The following is a 17,349-nucleotide window of genomic DNA, read 5'->3' as shown; positions in this document are numbered from 1 at the left end:
CCTCACTCTCTCTCTCTCTCTCTCTCTCTCTCTCTCTCTCTCTCTCTCTCTCTCTCTCTCTCTCTCTCTCTCTCTCTCTCTCTCTCTCTCTCTCTCTCTCTCTCTCTCTCTCTCTCTCTCTCTCTCTCTCTCTCTCTCTCTCTCTCTCTCTCTCTCTCTCTCTCTCTCTCCCATCCTCACTTTCTCTAGCCCCATCGACTCTCACTCCCTCACTATTTTATTTGCTTTGCCTCCCTTCCTTCTTTCCTCCCTTCTTCCCTTCCTTCTTCCCTTCCTTCTTTCCTTCCTTCTTCCCTTCCTTCTTCCCTTCCTTCTTTCCTTCCTTCTTCCCTTCCTTCTTTCCTTCCTTCCTTCCTTCTTCCCTTCCTTCTTTCCTTCCTTCTTCCCTTCCTTCTTTCCTTCCTTCTTCCCTTCCTTCTTTCCTTCTTTCCTTCCTTCTGTCCTTCCTTCTTCCCTTCCTTCTTTCCTTCCTTCTTCCCTTCCTTCTTTCCTTCTTCCCTTCCTTCTTTCCTTCCTTCCTTCCTTCCTTCCTTCCTTCTTCCCTTCCTTCTTTCCTTCCTTCTTTCCTTCCTTCTTCCCTTCCTTCTTTCCTTCTTCCCTTCCTTCCTTCCTTCCTTCCTTCCTTCTTCCCTTCCTTCTTCCCTTCCTTCTGTCCTTCCTTCCTTCTTTCCTTCCTTCTTCCCTTCCTTCTTCCCTTCTTTCCTTCCTTCTTTCCTTCTTCCCTTCCTTCTTCCCCTCCTTCTTCCCTTCCTTCTTTCCTTCCTTCTTTCCTTCCTTCTTTCCTTCCTTCTGTCCTTCCTTCCTTCTTCCCTTCCTTCTTTCCTTCCTTCTTTCCTTCCTTCTTCCCTTCCTTCCTTCTTCCCTTCCTTGTTTCCTTCCTTGTTTCCTTCCTTCTTCCCTTCCTTCTGTCCTTCCTTCCTTCTTCCCTTCCTTCTTCCCTTCTTTCCTTCCTTCTTTCCTTCTTCCCTTCCTTCTTCCCCTCCTTCTTCCCTTCCTTCTTTCCTTCCTTCTTCCCTTCCTTCTTCCCTTCCTTGTTTCCTTCCTTCTTTCTTCTTTTCTCCCTTCTTCCCTTCCTTCTTCCCTTCCTTCTTCCCTTCCTTGTTTCCTTCCTTCTTTCCTCCCTTCTTCCCTTCCTTCTGTCCTTCCTTCCTTCTTTCCTTCCTTCTTCCCTTCCTTGTTTCCTTCCTTCTTCCCTTCCTTGTTTCCTTCCTTCTTTCCTTCCTTCTTCCCTTCCTTGTTTCCTTCCTTCTTCCTTCTTCCCTTCCTTCTTCCCTTCCTTCTTCCCTTCCTTCTTTCCTTCCTTCTTCCTTCCTTCTTTCCTTCCTTCTTTCCTTCCTTCTTCCCTTCCTTCTTTCCTTCCTTCTTCCCTTCCTCAGCTCCTCGTGCAGACGCAGTAAAGTCAGTTTGTAGTTTTACAGAGGCGCTACACGTTTTGTCAGTGAAGACTGAATAACTCCTTCTGTGAAGTAACGACACAGGAGACGTCACAGTTCCATGTGAAGAGGACGGACACGGGATTCAGAGTCACGACATGATTCAACAGTGCAGAGGTTGAAGAAGTTGTTTCATATAAAAAGAATCATGTCGGCATATTTCACGTGATGTACAGAGAGAACGCAGAGAGAAGAAAACGTATATTTTGTTTGTTTAATCACTCTTGTATGTGATTGGTCGAGGCCTCGGGCAGAGATCATCCATCGTGTTATCGCTGGACGACGACGCTCACGTTGAATCTCGACTGCTTGTATCTGTACTCGTCAGAATCCCACAGTCTGAACTCGAGCGGCTCCTCCTCGTCTATTTGAAGCCACGATGACACATCCACAAAAGGTGGAAACCGACCGAGTGTAACTGTTGTCGAGTTTTGAATTGTGAGCTGCTGACATTTACAAACATACGGGAGAAAGAAAATCCATCAGACAAGAAGAAGAAGAAGACAAAGATGAGGAGGAGGAGGAGGAGGAGAGGCATTTCTCTACAGCCTCAACAGAGGAAAAGAAGATGAGTAAGTGGCAGAGCGCTCACTCCTCTCATCTTTCAGAAACTCCTCTCGGCTCGTCCACCTACGCAGCGAGAAGCTGCCGACGACGAGAGCCGAGAGAAGCAGCTGTGACGAGGAGGTCGAGTGGGGCAAACAAACAAATAAGCAAATAGACGAGAAGAACATTTTTCTTCACAGGATGTTAACAACTCCCGTGAAGACGACGTACAGCGGAGCGCCGTGCCAACGAGGAGGCGGGAGGACGTATCTGCAGGTTTCACGTCAGGCGGCTGTGAGTGTAGCGTGGGTGACTGTTACATCACAGCCTATACATTGGCCAGCAAATATACATGTATATATATATACATGTATATTTACATACTTTATATGTGTCTAATTTTTCTAAATGGAATCAAGTTCAATTTGCGCCGGGCCTGCAGGGAAGCATTTATGTTGACTTTAGTTAATTTGATTCGAAAAAAATAATAAATTAGAAGGTAATTAAAAAAGGTGATAAAATGACATAAACAGTTGAACATGGCAGAAAAAAAACACCTATTTGTGCAGCGCAGAGATAAATGACTTGTAAAAAAAAAGGAAAAATACAGGAAAGTCCCGACGACGAGGCGCAACTGAGAAGTGACGGACGAGGGCAGGAAAACTACAGCGCTGGTGGAAAATAATCAGAGAAATAAAGTTGAGGATGAGTCTCCAGAGGGAGAATTAATGGAAGTAGAAGGGAGGAGGTGGAGCAGGAGGAGGAGGAGGAGGAGGAGGAGGAAGAGGAGGAGCAGGAGGAGGAAGAGGATGAGGAGGAGGAGGAGGAGGATGAGGAGGAGGAAGAGGAGGAGGAGGAGGAGGAGGAGGAGGAAGAGGAGGAGCAGGAGGAGGAAGAGGATGAGGAGGAGGAGGAGGAGGATGAGGAGGAGGAGGAAGAGGAGGGGGATGAGGAGGAGGAGGATGAGGAGGATCAGGAGGAGGAGAAAGAGGAGGATCAGGAGGAGAAGGATGAGGATGAGGAGCAGGAGGATGAGGAGGAGGAGGAGGAGGAGGAGGAGGATCAGGAGGAGGAGGAGGAGGAGGAGGATGTTGGACCGCCAGGGAAACTTCAGGCCGTTGAGTTGAGACGCTGTGAAGCTCAGAGGAACTTGTCGAGTCACATTATCAAATAAAGAGCAGAGCGGGGAGAAGAGGAGATCAGCAAACTTCCAGCAGATTTAATACATATTTAATAATAATATGTCACCAAAAAAGTAAAACTGAACCGTCCCGCTGGCCGAACTATTAACTGGAGCTCTGAATGGATTAATCCACGGTCTCCTGCTGAGGGAAGTTTGATCAGAACTACAGTGACCTGATGGTTCAGGGAACCAATAGAATGTTTGATCAATGCACGAAAAGATGTTCGGTATGATGTAGGAGCCAATCAGTTTGGAGCCGAGCGCCACAGACGCGGTCGGGACCGATCCGTTTTTTAACCAAACACCAGCGACGAAAAATCTACTCACACAAACGGCACAAAGTCATAAAGAGGATAGAAAAAAAAAGGGTATTCAAACTGTCTTCAAATTAAAAACATTTGAGATCCGAAGAAAACAAGTTCATTGTAAATTTGAAACTTTGAGAGTTTAAAAACTGGCTGATCCAGCGTCGAGGAGCAACAGCCACAAGCTTTGAAGTACAAAACTGTGTATGAATATTTGGAGTGGAAGAGTTTACACGAGGTTAATCTACCTTTATGTGCTACGTTCTTAAGAGAGGGAAGGACGGTTTAGGAAAAAGAGATTAGAATACAGTCCGACAGAAGAAGAGGAAGCGAGAGAGAGACGGAGGGATGAAGTGAGAAGGAGAAGGTGAAGACGTCAGGCGTCGAAAGCTCCAATCAGAAACGCGAGTCGGACCGAGGAGTCCGGACCGCGGCGAACGTCTCCCGCAGAGACGCCGCCCTGACTAACAGCGGGATTAGCGCGAGCGCCGCTTCACAACAGCAGATTAGCGTTAGCATTGCAGATTAGCCTCGGCATGGGCCGGGGCCTGCGGGCTAAGAGATTAGCATTAGCTGTAGCATGGCTCCGAGCTACGGAGGGAAACAGATTAGCCGGCGTCTGACTCAGGAGGAGCCTGAGGGCGTGGGACCGAACAGAGGATTCACCATCGCCTGGAAGTGATGATGAAGATTAATATTCAATTTGCAAAACATTGAACCATTCAAACTCAGTAATGTAACCATTAGATCATATTTGTATCTTGTCACAGCTCTCAGGTCAACGTTTATTGATCATAAATATACGTCACGTTCATAGAGAGACAGTCACGGTTTTGCACGTTAGCGGGACGACGGATTAAAAAAAAGAACGAAGAGCGATTTAAAAAAGTAATGTATGGCACCAGACATACGAAGAGATTAGCATACATTTCTATGTGTTCAACCTGGATTTAGAAACAGCGAGACGACCTCGACCGCTGTCCCCAGATCTCCAACTACGCAAAGGTTCATCCAGGATTAAAAGATCTGAAGTAATAATCAGGAGCCCGGCCATGACGGGGCTTAAGAGGTTCTCAACCAGATCCTAAAATCAGATCTTCAACAAACATGGAGCCGCAGTTTCAATCTCCGTCCATCTTTAGTAACACACCTGGATATAGTATATCAGGTGACCCTCCCCGTTCACCGGACGAGGGACTTTCTTCTGTTGGACAGACGACCACGTGGAACTACTACGAAAGCGTTGACGATGTGTTCGCCGTTGGTCTTCGAGTCGTGACTGATGAGAGCCAATCAGGAAGCGATTGCAGGAGACATCGTTTCCAAACGTCCCGTCCAGACAACAACGCAGCCCTGGAGCTTTCAAACTACACCGGGGCGCGAAGCGTTTCCAAAAACTCTGTAGTATTGTTGGACGCCAGGCGTAAAAAAAAAAAGGTAGCAGCAGTGGCAATGAATCCTGGGATATGTGGAGTCGGGGAGGATCCACCCCGTTGGGTCCTTCATCGCTCGGGAACGGAAGGACGCGTTTGAAGGAGCATCAGACCGGTGTCACGTGGCGCGCTCATCAGTCACTCGACAAGTCGCTCTCCCTGTAAACCTCCGTCAGATAAAGTCACAAGTTTGAGAAGTTCAACGGAAAGTTACTTAAAACTTCAGCTGGAGATGAATTGAATCTCCAATGAGAAACATTTTTACAAACCGAGACTAAAGAAACAAAAGATTCGTGCGCGGCGACACAAATGGCTGCCGTTCCGTTTGGAACAAAAGTAAATGTATCGTTTGAATCTCGGCAGCGAGCTTCACCTCGATGAGTTACACAAGCAGCTGTCAAGTGTCAGGTGTAATTACAGAGGAGCTGCCACTCATGTAGTAAACATGGTTCGAGGAGCGAACAGCGAACGGTTAGACGACGTCTGATGTGACACTGGAGGCAACGAACGAGAGGCAAGATCATCAAGAGAGAGAGAGAGAGGGGGGGGGGGGGGAGAGAGAGAGAGAGACAGAGAGAGAGGGGGGGGAGGAGAGGGGGGGGGAGAGGGGGGGGGAGAGAGAGAGAGAGGGAGAGAGAGAGAGAGAGACTGCTACAGTTCGAGGAAAATCAAAAAGCCTCTGAACAAAATAGGTTCGTCTGCCGTGGCACAAAGGAAACGTTACAGTTGTTGACTTGTCGAGATGCGTGGGCGTTGAGAACAGACCCCACAGAGAAGCTCAGCGGGGAAGAAATTCAAACACACACTTGTTGAAACTTTCAGCGTTTTTTCCCGTTTCTCTCTTTCTGGCTCCATCATGCTCTCTTCAGCTCACTTCTCTGGTCCACGTGTTGAGAGGGATAGTTCTGTGATTTTGAAGTTGGGTTGTATGAGTTAATTATGCATAGTTAATAAGTCACCTTATGGAGATGGTGATCAGCGATGTCATTTAACGGAGTTTGGAGGAGAAGTGGAAGTAGCGTGAGTCCGAGTCCCACTGTTGCAGACGGCACCGAAAAAACTCTTTTTCGCCACATTTTAAAACGTTACCTTAGAAAAATTAATATCAACATACAACCCAACTTCAAAATCACTACTGTCCCTTTAAACTTCATATATGTGGGTCACTCACTCTTCCACATTCATTCTCCTTCACACCAGAATAATTAATGATGCACATTGCAGCAGCTGGCGCGAGCGAAACGTTCCCACAGTTTCCCCTCGTCACTTTATGATCGACAGCATGATCGTTAAAATCTTATTAGGGTTTTTTTTGTGTGTGAGGCTTTGTTGTGATACGAGACGGCAGAAGAGGAGGAAAATAAAAATAACGACAATTTAATTAGGATCATAAAACTTGCTGTAGGGTCATAAAACAGGTAAACAACCGTTTTACATTTACATGACAAGACACATTAAAGAGAGCACAGCGACACAATTTGTTGTATTATACATGTTTGTAATAAATAAGATATGAGTAAAAATGTGTGGGTTGTCGCCCCCTGGTGTCTGACTGCAGTACAGCTCATAAGCCCCGCCCCTTCCATGTCAGGTCGTTCTTATCACTGATGTTTGTTCGCGTGTTCATGTTTCCGATCACTTCTCATTAGTTATTTGAATGATATAAAAATGGGGCGGCGACGTCGTGATTGACAGCTGACACTGACTTGTGATTGGTCGAGGGCGTGTGTGCACATGTTAACTGTGGCTCCAGTAACAATTTGCCATATTTTGGCTTCATATTTATACGATGGGAGGAAGTGGAGACGAATCCTCCATCTTTTTGTCACTTGCTACTTTCGAATCCAAGCTAGCCGCTTTTCTGACCTTTACGCTAAGCTACGCTAACTGGGTTAGCCGGCTATAGCGTCATACCCTTCCTTAGCATACGAACGTGGAGGGTGTCAAATCGGTCCAAACGTATTTCCCAGCATGCAACTTAAAAGCACATCTAGGCGTGAAGGTCCGTCAGTTACTGCGGATGAAATCTCGACGTCTGAACTCTTTTTTTATCCTTGTGACTTAGGGTTAGGGTTAGGGTGCCGGTGGAGTCGTTGTGGGCCTCGTCCGTCAATCTCCAAAATTACGTCGGCTGCACACACACACATTACACACACACACACACACACACACACACACACACACACACACACACACACACACAAACACACTATGTGTCTGCGGAGCTTCACACTGTGCTGATGCCGAGTCGTCCATGTTACAGGGGGATTATTGTAATGAGCCGAGCGTTCACTCACATTATACGAGACTCTGTCATGTGTACGAGATACTGCACGACGATAATCTCCAGCCATGTGTGCACCAGTGTGTGTGTGTGTGTGTGTGTGTGTGTGTGTGTGTCACTGTCTCAGTAACATGTTCATACATTCGCAGGCTCTCTGTTCATCAGTGTGTACGTACGTCGGCAGCCTTCTGTGTGGATGATTACGTAACGTCAGATTTCAGACTCTGCTGCTTTATTTTATTTCATTTATTCAAAAGTTGTTCTTTGCTTTGTCTCAAGATGCAGCAGGTCCATTTATTTGTTCTGTATATTGATACTCAAAACGGTGAAAAGATTTTCACTGACGTCCGGACAGATTAGTCTGGCAGGACGCTTTTGGCTTTTAGACGGAGAAGATACAAAACTCTGACATCTGATCAATGATATTTAAATAATCAATGGTCGAAGGTTTTGAAATGAAAAGCAACACCAGAGCTAACTCTTGTCAGGCCCCTCCTTCCTGTTCACATCGGGTTTACAGGAAACACTCATTGACGAGATGTCAATGATCAACAGGCTCGTTCTGGGAAACATGATCTGCTCATAACTGACAAACACACGTTCACTCACACTGGTGAATCAATGAGCACGAGGCCATGAGCTCACGTAAGATCTCTCCAGAGAATATAACTACATCTCCTGCCTCCTCATGTCAGACATCTCCTCTGTCCTTGTGTCCTATCCCCTCCGACATCTCCTCTGTCCTTGTGTCCTATCCCCTCTGATATCTCCTGTGTCCTCGTGTCCTATCCCCTCCGACATCTCCTCTGTCCTTGTGTCCTATCCCCTCCGATACCCCTCTGTCCTTGTGTCCTATCCCCTCTGATATCTCCTCTGTCCTCGTGTCCTATCCCCTCCGACATCTCCTCTGTCCTTGTGTCCTATCCCCTCCGATACCCCTCTGTCCTTGTGTCCTATCCCCTCCGACATCTCCTCTGTCCTCGTGTCCTATCCCCTCCGACATCTCCTATGTCCTTGTGTCCTATCCCCTCCGACATCTCCTCTGTCCTTGTGTCCTATCCCCTCCGACATCTCCTCTGTCCTCGTGTCCTATCCCCTCCGACATCTCTTCTGTCCTTGTGTCCTATCCCCTCCGACATCTCTTCTGTCCTTGTGTCCTATCCCCTCTGATATCTCCTCTGTCCTCGTGTCCTATCCCCTCCGACATCTCTTCTGTCCTTGTGTCCTATCCCCTCCGACATCTCTTCTGTCCTTGTGTCCTATCCCCTCTGATATCTCCTCTGTCCTTGTGTCCTATCCCCTCTGATATCTCCTCTGTCCTTGTGTCCTATCCCCTCCGACATCTCCTCTGTCCTTGTGTCCTATCCCCTCCGACATCTCCTCTGTCCTTGTGTCCTATCCCCTCCGACATCTCTTCTGTCCTTGTGTCCTATCCCCTCCGACATCTCCTCTGTCCTTGTGTCCTATCCCCTCCGACATCTCCTCTGTCCTTGTGTCCTATCCCCTCCGATACCCCTCTGTCCTTGTGTCCTATCCCCTCCGATACCCCTCTGTCCTTGTGTCCTATCCCCTCCGACATCTCCTCTGTCCTTGTGTCCTATCCCCTCCGACATCTCCTCTGTCCTCGTGTCCTCGTCGGGATCATCAGTCCTCTGCTCGTCGGGCCTGCATTCGGCTGTCAGCGCTGACTGATGGTCGAGCGTTTGATGCTGTCGGGGTCTGATTGCCGGGGTCTTGTTATCTGTCACCCCAGAGAAGAGGAAACTCAATCTCAGCCTCAGCCTGCGAAATGGTTTCCACGGGCGACGCCCCCTCGCCGTGGAAACTGCACGCAAAGTGTCGCCGCATTCAATCCGGCGCCCTGCCATCCGTCTGCGTCAGTGTGTGTGTGTGTGATAACAAAATAGTGCCAAACTATGCCTGTGTAGGAGTGTGTTAGAGTGTGTGTAAGAGATAGCGAGTGTGTGTGCAGTGTCAGTGTGTGTGTGTCAATAAACACTTCTATCATGTCAATCAGCTTTCGATCTTGTTTCCTCATCGACTCTCTTCATTTCTTACCAATTTGTTGATTTATACATTTTCTATCTCCTCCACCCTCATCCCCTTCCTCTCCTCTTTCCTTACCCATTTACCCTCCTCTCCTTCCTTCCTCTTTCATTTCCTTCCTGTTCATCATCTTCCCTTCACCTCTATATTTCTGGCTGCATGTCCCGTCTCCCGTCTCGCACCTCTACCCTCCTCCCCCCCTAACCCCCAATGAGTTATAACAGATAAGTATGGTGCTATCTTAAGCGCCGCTTCGCTCTCTCTCTCTTCCTAGAAAGTAATTTGGCAGCCGGTCGCTAAGTCACCCCCAACTGTCACCCAGCCACCGCCTCTATCGCAGGGCGGCCATCTATCTCCTCCTCCTGGGTAAATCCCCCTGCTGCCCAGGACACACACACACACACACACACACTCTTATCGGTCTAGAAAGACAGAAGCAGACAGCTACTAAACTGCCACATTAGTGCCATTGATTGTGACATGATGTGCGTGTGTGTGTTACATTATTTAATTAGAACATAAACGTAAGATCCTAATCCTCTTAATCTGTAACAGTTCCTGAGATAATAAATCATAAAGGTTGAATTACAGTAACTTATCTTAATGTTGGTGCAAAATGTTTATTCTAGAAAAATAGCGTAGAAGAATAACGCAGGAGCCGTTGGGACAAACTCGACTGCGACCCCATCAAATGTCGGATGATTGACGAGGAGAGTTCAGCTCCTGAACCAGCAGGAACACAGAAGGAATCCTGACAACTACAACTCCCATCATCCCTCACTGCTGCTTGGATTGAGACGAACCCCGTCGTGGCTGAAAATGATTTATTGTGGGGGTTTTTCTAACCGCTGGATGTCGATCGTTAGTCTTGTTCCAATATTTCATCTGTTCCGTCCCGTGGATAGAAAAAGACTGTGTGTGTGTATAGTGAAACAGCCTTTAGTGCTGAATTAATGGAACGCTCCCCTCCACCTTGACGCATCTCCGCAGGCTGTGGACACTTAAATCCTTATTTTCACATAAAAAAACATGGAAAGAAAAAATCTGAATGGAGCTCGTCAGATTGTGTGACTTATTATTATCTGTCTCTGTCCTCAAGCACATTAAAAAGCTCATTAGGGTTCTGAATTGAGAATATGATGCTTCTGCTGCTCCTCAAAGAAAAAATTAAACCCTTTCAGTGCAACAGGCTGAAAAAACGGTTAGTTTATTTTACAACTGGATTTTCGGAGTATTTTACAGTAGCTGTATGTGTTTTTGACAATAATCAATTTGATGAGGTCATTGTTGTGTCCCAACATGTGACTTATCATTTTACACAGTATTTCCATGAATCATCAAATTACATACATATACATTTAAATACTGAAAGGTATTAAATATAGAGATGAGATCAAAGTGTAGTTGCAGCAAAGAATTGAAAGTATTCAGTGAAACTATAGACTGTAAATAAAGATGGACGACATGTCGGCTCTCAAAAGTGAAGCCAAAACATCCTGATCAACCACTGGTGTCTGGCTGCAGTAAAGGTCATAAGCCCCGCCCCCATGGTCTGGCTGCAGTATAGGTCATAAGCCCCGCCCCCGTGGTCTGGTTGCAGTATAGGTCATAAGCCCCGCCCCCATGGTCTGGCTGCAGTATAGGTCATAAGCTCCACCCCCATGGTCTGGCTGCAGTATTGGTCATAAGCCCCGCCCCAGTCCATGTTGGGATATGCAGATGTTTAATAAATGTTTCCATAACAGTTTATGTTGTGCCTCACACGGGGCACCATTTGGTATATGACATGTATCGGCACCTTCCTGCTAAAAAATAGTATTCTAATAAATGATGATGTGCTTTGAGTGACAGCTGAGATCGACTTGAGCGCGTGTAAGGGCGGGACCACAATACCGCAGCTCCACTCGGCAATCTCGCTTCTGCACAGACTCTAAATGATGCCAGAAGCGCAAGATGGCGACGCCCTGATCATAGATAGTTTAGCTTTTTATTCTTGTGCAGTGGGAGGAAGTGGGGACACGGCCGTCCATCTTTATTTACAGTCTGTGTGAGAGAGAAAAAATTTCCAAACATCGTCTTCCTCTGTCCATTGATCTGCTGCGGAGAGGAAACCCGCCGCCGTCAGGAGAGACTCACGTGTTCAGGAGCGTGACGGACTCGATTCGTCCAGAAAAGACATGTTCAGTCTCCTATGAAGAGTTTTCTTTAGTTGTCCTCTTCCCTCTCGTTCTCTCCATCTCGTCTGAGCGACGTGAGGAACGATCACCGTTAGCCTCAACGTCTCTTCCTGCCCCCCCGCCCTCATCTCTCTCATGTCGACTGAAAACATTTGTTTTCTTCTGATTCAGGTGCCGGTGGAGTCGTTGTGGGCCTCGTCCATGAATCACACGGGTTTGCTCTTATCGTTACTGGTGGTGTGTTTGTGTGTCGGACGTGTTCGTGGTTATTTTATCTTCCACCTCGTTGGGCTGCAGTTTCATTAGAGAAGAACAAAATGCAGAGGGTAGCTCTCTCTCTCCCTCTCTCGCTCTCTCTCTGTGTGGTTGTTGTGCGACCAGTCTTTTGGAAGATAAGAGGAGAACGGAGGGAGTGAGATAAAGATTTGTAGACAGTCGGGGAGTAAACAGTTCTGTCTGGCAAACAGCTTCCTCCTCTTCCTCACTGTAAGTGCAGTTTACATCTCCTCCTATTAGCTCCTCTAACTTTTCTTCTCCGTCAGCAGCAGCAGCGACTTTAACCGGAATCGCAAACAGTCAGCGAAAGGAAAGTGTGAATAGATGAACGACTCATTTTCAAAACAAACTACACCCGCAGTTTTTGTTTTAGCGAAAGTCCCATTTTGACAATGATGACAGCTCGGAAAATTAGACAAATTGAGCAGAAAATGAAAATGAGTGTTTTGTCCTGAGTGGAGAATAAAAATTCACTCTTCGACTCTTTGAGTGTTTGGTAAAAAAATGATGTGATGCGTCATGCGACATCCGTGTGGGGACGTACTGTAGGCGCCCCCTGCTGGTGCGGCGCTGTATCACACGTGACTGGTTTCACGGCTGTTCACATTCAAATTCAAAGCTCGTGGTCTCCATCTAAACTCCGTCTATTCTGACGCCACTTAGCACTGAAACAACACTCGGCCATTCTAGAGGAGACAAGCTAACGTTAGCTCGTCAGTAGCAAGGCGCCAAATGTTTTGTTTTCTTTCCCGATGACTCGCACAAGAACAGCGCTGGGCACAATACGCTGACGTAAAGGGAAGTTGTGCAATTGTAACATTACGACAAAAATGGAATGTGTAACACGACACAAACACTCAACGTATTCAAGATTTGACTTGATGTATGTTTTTTATTTTGTCCTATGAAAGGCTTTGATTTTCTTGGTTTCAGTGTCACGCTGCCATTCTTCCCCCCCCCCCCCCCCCCCCCTCCCCCTCTTTCCATCTCCCCCCCTCCTGTCGTCTGCATGTCTTTCTTATCAGGCTCCGTGTTCAAGTAGGCAATTAGCTCGAGGACTGTTGGCCGACAGCTCCACAATTCACTGGCAGCTCTCCAGACAAGTGTGTGTGTGTGTGTGTGTGTGTGTGTGTGAGTGTAATGACTTGCTGGACACACTGAGCTGCATGCTGGTGGTTTTGAAGCGGACAGACGATGAGTCTCTCTCTGCGTTGGGGAAATTTTTTTTAACTGGTTTATATTTAGAGTTTCCTCTGTTTACACAACAGAGAGGATTATGGGAAATTACTACACAACATTTCGCAAACAGTCACCACAGTTTCTCTTAAAAAAAAAACCCATAAAAACCCCACTATGAACTACTCCTTTACACATCTCAAAAAACATCCAGCCAGTTATGATTCTAATGAGAAGATTCAACAACTTTCAATTGCCACAAAAATCTCAAACGAGAAAAGGATTTCTATGGGACAGACAGAAGTGTTGAGGGCGACTGAATGAGAAGGTTACAGCGACTTATTCCGAGATGCTGATGATCCAGGAAGTGGATTTCCCCCCACCACCCACCCCTCTCTGCAGGGAGGTCAGAGGTCAGCGTCCCGCTCAGGGACACTTCAGCGGTGAGGAGACTGGAGGACGTCCTCTGAGCTGCTGGGCCGTTTCCACTCACGTTCGAATCATGTTTTTAATTTGAAGGCTTGAGTTTGGGGACGAAATGTCTTTAAGTAAGAGATATGATATCAATGTGTGTGGGTCTTCACAATCACTTCTTCTTCCTGTTCTATAAGAAGAGACACTCGGACCAGAGACGGGCTTCCCGGTCCTCAGAAGGACAGTGAAACCTCCGGTCCAGCACACGGACGCAGTGATCTGTAACTTTTGGCGCGTCACTGAAGATTAAAAAGTCAAAGTCACCGACTCACGTTTCACCCGAGGTGTCACAACTCGGAGAGATCTGCTTGTGAAGTGTGTCACGTCTCTCTCTATACGTAATATATAATTGCTATGTAATTTGATTATTTGTGTGTTTGTTTCTTCTTCCACCTTAAATTCACAGTGAATAGTTTAGTGTGAGCTCCTGTAGACGAACCTTGAGAAACTGGTCTTGAGTAAACAGCGATGATGATAAAGTACAGAGCTTTGGATTTATTTACATCCTGCTTGTTTCCTTTTGCACTTTTATTACTTTTTTCCTATTAATTCTCACCTTGTTGATAAGTTTGAATGTAAAAGAGCTTCGACGCGTCATGCTTCCTCCCCAACATGAAAAGGTTGAGGTTTGCTGTGTGAAAGAGGATTTGGTGAAGGATCAGAGTGAACGGCGGAGCGTCGACTGGAGGGATGTAGGACAGGAAGAGAGGATGAGAGGGAATTTAAGAAAAAAAGACGGCATGTGAGAGAGAGAGAGAGAGAATTCCCCAGAAATGTGCCGAATTAATTAATTTCTCCTTCAGCTTCACAGCTCTGAGGCGTCGCTCGTCTTCACACCGTGTGAACAGGTTCAGTAGGTCCTGAACCCGAGTGAAGCAGGAGTTAGTTAAAACTGAGAATATCTACAGTAATACGGCTCCGTCGTTCCAGTAACCCAGATCTTTTCATCCGATGGAGAAGCTAAGTTCAGTGATTCCTGGATAAGATCAGAATCACGGGCGCTGCAATAAGAGAAACGCTGTTTCTCTCTGTTCTGTACAAATGTCCTATTTCAAATACGATAAGAAAGACGAGACAATATGGGAATACTGATGTGGATACTTGTGTGGTTTTCGTTTCCCAAGTCCGTAGATACATCAGAGAGTTCCTAAACATTTTCAATTAAAAAGATTGCAGACTTTTTCCAGACTCAAATTTCTTTCATCTCTGTAGATTTTTTCAGACCATATTCGACGTCCGAGTACAAAATAGCTAAACGTTTATTAAGAAACCTGGGACCTGCTTCCTCTCCGCTCGGAGCTGCGGTGATGAATAGGTGGCATGTCCAGGGGGCTGAGCAGGAACAACTATAAGCTGCTTGGAGCCTCACAACAAACAAGAAGAGATAAGCCGCCGGCACACGAGTCACCTCGGCTGCAGGCTGTAATTTTTATGAAACGCATGCTCTTTCTGACGGGCCGCTCCGACCTGGACCGGGAGACGTTCACATTAAGTGGATCACAGTTCCTGTCAAAAAAGATCTCCCTCTCTCCATATTTATATCTCATAAATCTTTCCCTCTCTCTCTATAAGAAATGGTACAAACACAATCTTTCCCGCTGGATTGATTTCTATCCTCTCACACTTTGTATCGTCCTCTCACAACTCCCTCGTTCTCCACACATTAACCGAATATGAGTTCACGCTTCACACGGGCAGCGCTGCACCTCACACCGTGATGTCTGCTGGAGACCGGAGCTCCTGCAGCGAAGCACAATGTGTTGCACTAACTGTGTGAGTAACAGTCAGTGTGTACTGGAGCCGCGCGTCTGATTCCCTGCCAGCCCGATCAAACCATAGCGCCTCCGAACTTCAATTATACGAACATCCACAACCCCTCCGAACATCAAGCACGCCTCCGAACATCCAACACGCCTCTGTACATCCACAACAACTTCGTACATCCAACAAGCCTCTGAACATCCAACACCCCTCGGAATATTCACAACCCCTCCGAACATCCGACACCCCTCCGAACATCCGACACCCCTCCGAAAATCCAACAAGCCCCTGAACATCCAACAAGCCTCCGAACATCCAACACCCCTCCGAACATCCAACACGCCTCCGTACATCCGACAACCCTCCGAACATCCAACAAGCCTCCGAACATCCAACAAGCCTCCGAACATTCGACACCCCTCCGAAAATCCGACACCCCTCCGAAAATCCGACACCCCTCCGAACATCTGACACCCCTCCGAAAATCCAACAAGCCTCCGAACATCCAACACCCCTCCGAACATCCGACACCCCTCAGAACATCCGACAAGCCTCCGAACATCCAACAAGCCTCCGAACATCCAACACCCCTCCGAACATCCGACACCCCTCCGAACATCCAACACCCCTCCGAACATCCAACACCCCTCCGAACATCCAACACCCCTCCGAACATCCGACACCCCTCCGAACATCCAACAAGCCTCCGAACATCCAACAAGCCTCCGAACATCCGACACCCCTCCGAACATCCGACACCCCTCCGAACATCCAACACCCCTCTGAACATCCTCAACGCCTCCGAACATCCAACACGCCTCCACCTCGTGGACTGCGCTGCTTCCTCCTCTTCACCCCTTCCACTTAATTTTTTCTTCTTCTGTCAATCTCGCCGTAATGACAACGCCGTCACAGCCGAGCACGACATGAAGAAGAAAACCCTCCGGGCCCATTAAGAGACAGACGCAGACAGAGCAGAGTGTTTCCAGTGAGACGGCCTCTTTCTTGCTCTTCAATCTCATCTGCCGCCGTCTTTTCTCATCCCATCTCCTCGTCCTCCCCAACACTTCATATCCTCCTCTCGCCGCCGCTGTCGGCTTCCATCCGAGCTTCTCCATCACTCATCCCGGTCTCTGTGCACATCACACTTAGGTCTCTCATAGTTCATTTCCCTCCTCTATCTCGCACTCTCTCTCAGAACCCTGCTACGCTTTTATTTCTGTCTCATCATCTCAGCTTCCTAGCGTGGTTCTCCCTCTCCTCCATTCCTGTGTCCATTTTAGAAGAAGTGTATCAGAACAGTAATAACTGGACGATATTCAGCCGCTATCCAGTGACGGTTCCTTCGTTTTCAACACCTCAGTTTTCCATTTCATATTTATCCGGGTGCAAACTTAACGAGGCACGTTTTCTTTTGACCAAACCAACACTGCGATTCATCAAAAAAAACCATTAGATGTAAAACCTTCTATGCTGAGGATCATCATAAACATATGAACATGATTGAATTTGTTTAAACTAGGGCTGTTAATTATTAATGATGATTAATATATGAAGATTTTAAAACCTTAATTTTTACTTTTGAAATACAAATATCACGTTACAAAAGTGGTCTACAAAAAACATATTCTGTATATAAAAACTATATGGAGCCTTTAGTCTCTGTAATGACCAGCAGGGGGCGACTCCACTGGTTGTTTCTACAGAAGTCTTTGAGAAAACAACGTCATTAAAACATTTTCCTGAGGAGTTTATGACTCAATCTCTCGTTTCAAGTCTTCTTCCATACATGATGTTCATTTTGTACGTTATGGTTCATTTACAGTCAAACAGACCATAAAGCACCGGTTGTATTTGAGCGTGGACACAGTGTGATTGACAGTTGGTAAAGTCCAATCGGTGCATGGTAGCAGGTGGACGAACTCACAATCCAGCCCCTACCCCCCCCCCCCCCCCCCTCTGGTTTCAAAAACCCAAGATGGCGCTAGTCAAAATGCCAAACCTGGGGCTTCAAAATGGCCGCTCACAAAACAATAAGCGATGTCACGGTAGGTTGATTTGTTGATTTTGCTAAAGACGATTGCACGTAATCGATTGGCCAAAAATCCAAAATATGTACATAACTAGAGACCATTTAAATATGAGATCAAGCAAGCCACCACGTTGATGTTCCGAGTAGCCGAGAGCAGTGAGTCTGACATTGAGAGAAAGTGTGATGGAGGTGAAACAGACAACTGCACTTTTTTTGGGGGGGG

General features: G+C 46.9%; 1 protein-coding gene across 1 annotated transcript in view; it reads right to left on the bottom strand.

Moving 5' to 3' along the window:
* Positions 1 to 17,349, bottom strand: part of si:cabz01090165.1 (uncharacterized protein LOC100333421 homolog) — a 177,017-nt gene that overhangs the window by 94,451 nt on the left and 65,217 nt on the right. The gene's annotated exons all lie outside the window — the stretch shown is intronic.

This window comes from Scophthalmus maximus, chromosome 11 (assembly GCF_022379125.1).
Source record: "Scophthalmus maximus strain ysfricsl-2021 chromosome 11, ASM2237912v1, whole genome shotgun sequence".
NCBI classification, from domain to species: Eukaryota; Metazoa; Chordata; class Actinopteri; order Pleuronectiformes; family Scophthalmidae; genus Scophthalmus; species Scophthalmus maximus.
Note: the sequence above shows the minus strand (reverse complement) of the source record. Positions and strands in the feature narration are given on the sequence as shown.